Source organism: Arachis hypogaea, chromosome 18, assembly GCF_003086295.3.
Source record: "Arachis hypogaea cultivar Tifrunner chromosome 18, arahy.Tifrunner.gnm2.J5K5, whole genome shotgun sequence".
Classification (NCBI taxonomy): domain Eukaryota; kingdom Viridiplantae; phylum Streptophyta; class Magnoliopsida; order Fabales; family Fabaceae; genus Arachis; species Arachis hypogaea.
Genome location: NC_092053.1, coordinates 111,105,962 through 111,108,528, shown reverse-complemented (window position 1 = coordinate 111,108,528; position 2,567 = coordinate 111,105,962). Strand labels below are relative to the sequence as shown.

At 41.1% G+C, this 2,567-nt stretch overlaps 1 non-coding gene across 1 annotated transcript; it reads right to left on the bottom strand.

The window, feature by feature from the left end:
• Window positions 1-434: 434 nt before the first annotated feature.
• On the bottom strand, window positions 435-542 carry LOC112774847 (small nucleolar RNA R71). The gene has a single exon (XR_003189306.1). It is a non-coding gene; the product is annotated as a small nucleolar RNA R71 (small nucleolar RNA).
• Between the last annotated feature and the right edge of the window lie 2,025 nt (window positions 543-2,567).

Genomic DNA, 2,567 nt, shown 5'->3' with positions numbered 1-2,567 from the left:
GAGACAACCTTATAGAAATTTTTGAAAAAGAAGAAGACAATATGGCCGAAAATAATAATAATGCAAGGAGGATGCTTGGTGACTTTACTGTACCTAATTCCAATTTACATGGAAGAAGTATCTCCATCCCTACCATTGGAGCAAACAATTTTGAGCTGAAACCTCAATTGGTTTCTCTGATGCAACAAAACTGCAAGTTTTATGGACTTCCATCTGAAGATCCTTTTCAGTTCTTAACTGAATTCTTGCAGATCTGTGATACTGTTAAGACTAATGGAGTAGATCCTGAAGTCTACAGGCTCATGCTTTTCTCTTTTGCTGTAAGAGACAGAGCTAGAATATGGTTGGATTCTCAACCCAAAGATAGCCTGAACTCTTGGGATAAGCTGGTCACGGCTTTCTTAGCCAAGTTCTTTCCTCCTCAAAAGCTGAGCAAGCTTAGAGTGGATGTTCAAACCTTCAGACAGAAAGAAGGTGAATCCCTCTATGAAGCTTGGGAGAGATACAAGCAATTGACCAAAAAGTGTCCTTCTGACATGCTTTCAGAATGGACCATCCTGGATATATTCTATGATGGTCTGTCTGAATTAGCTAAGATGTCATTGGATACTTCTGCAGGTGGATCCATTCACCTAAATAAAACGCCTGTAGAAGCTCAAGAACTCATTGACATGGTTGCTAATAACCAGTTCATATACACTTCTGAGAGGAATCCTGTGAGTAATGGGACGCCTCAAAAGAAGAGAGTTCTTGAAATTGATGCTCTGAATGCCATATTAGCTCAGAATAAAATATTGACTCAGCAAGTCAATATGATTTCTCAGAGTCTGAATGGAATGCAAGCTACATCCAATAGTACTCAAGAAGCATCTTCTGAAGAAGAAGCTTATGATCCTGAAAACCCTGCAAATGCAGAGGTAAATTACATGGGTGAACCTTATGGAAACACCTATAATTCATCATGGAGAAATCATCCAAATTTCTCATGGAAGGATCAACAAAAGCCTCAACAAGGCTTTAATAATGGTGGAAGAAACAGGTTTAGCAATAGCAAGTCTTTTCCATCATCCACTCAGCATCAAACAGAGAATTCTGAACAAAATACCTCTAATTTAGCAAATTTAGTCTCTGATCTATCTAAGGCCACTGTGAGTTTCATGAATGAAACAAGGTCCTCCATTAGAAATTTGGAGGCACAAGTGGGCCAGCTGAGTAAAAGGGTCACTGAAATCCCTCCTAGTACTCTCCCAAACAATACAGAAGAAAATCCAAAAGGAGAGTGCAAGGTCATTGAATTGACCATCATGGCCGAATCCAAGGAGGAAGGGGAGGACGTGAATTCCAAGGAGGAAGACCTCCTAGGACGTCCAGTGATCAATAAGGAGTTCCCCTCTGAGGAACCAGAGGAGTCTGAGGCTCATCTAGAGAGCATAGAGATTCCATTAAACCTCCTTATGCCCTTCATGAGCTCTGATGAATATTCTTCTTCTGAAGAGAATGAGGATGTTACTGAAGAGCAAGTTGCCAAGTTCCTTGGTGCAATCATGAAGCTGAATGCCAATTTATTTGGTAATGAGACTTGGGGAGATGAACCTCCCCTGTTCACCAATGAACTAAATGCATTGGATCAACTGAGATTGCCTCAGAAGAAACAGGATCCTGGAAAGTTCTTGATACCTTGCACCATAGGCACCATGACCTTTGAGAAGGCTCTATGTGACCTTGGGTCAGGAATAAACCTCATGCCACTCTCTGTAATGGAGAAATTGGGAATCTTTGAGGTACAAGCTACTAAAATCTCATTAGAGATGGCAGACAATTCCAGAAAACAGGCTTATGGACAAGTAGAGGACATGTTAGTAAAGGTTGAAGGCCTTTACATCCCTGCTGATTTCATAATCCTAGATACTGGGAAGGATGAGGATGAATCCATTATCCTTGGAAGACCCTTCCTAGCCACAGCAAGAGCTGTGATTGATGTTGACAGAGGTAAATTAGTCCTTCAATTGAATGAGGACTCCCTTATGTTTACAACTCAAGGTTATCCTTCTGTAAACATGGAAAAGAGGCACAGTAAGCTTCTCTCAAAATAGAGTCAACCAGAGCCCCACAGTCAAACTCTAAGTTTGGTGTTGGGAGGCCACAACCAAAACTCTAAGTTTGGTGTTGAACTCCCATATCCAAACTCTAAGTTTGGTGTTGGGAAGTCTCAACAATGCTCTGAACATCTGTGAGGCTCCATGAGAGCCCACTGTCAAGCTATTGACATTAAAGAAGCGCTTGTTGGGAGGCAACCCAATTTTTATTTATCTAATTTATTTTCATTTTTGTTGTTCTTTCATGTTTTATTAGGTTCATGATCATGTGGAGTCACAAAATAAATATAAAAATTGAAAATGGAATCAAAAACAGCAGAAGAAAAATCACACCCTGGAGGAGGATCTTACTGGCGTTTAAACGCCAGTAAGGAGCATCTGTCTGGCGTTCAACGCCAGAAACAAGCAGCATCCTGGCGTTCAGGCGCCAGAAATGCACAGTGAGGAAAGCTGGCACTGAACGCCAGAAAC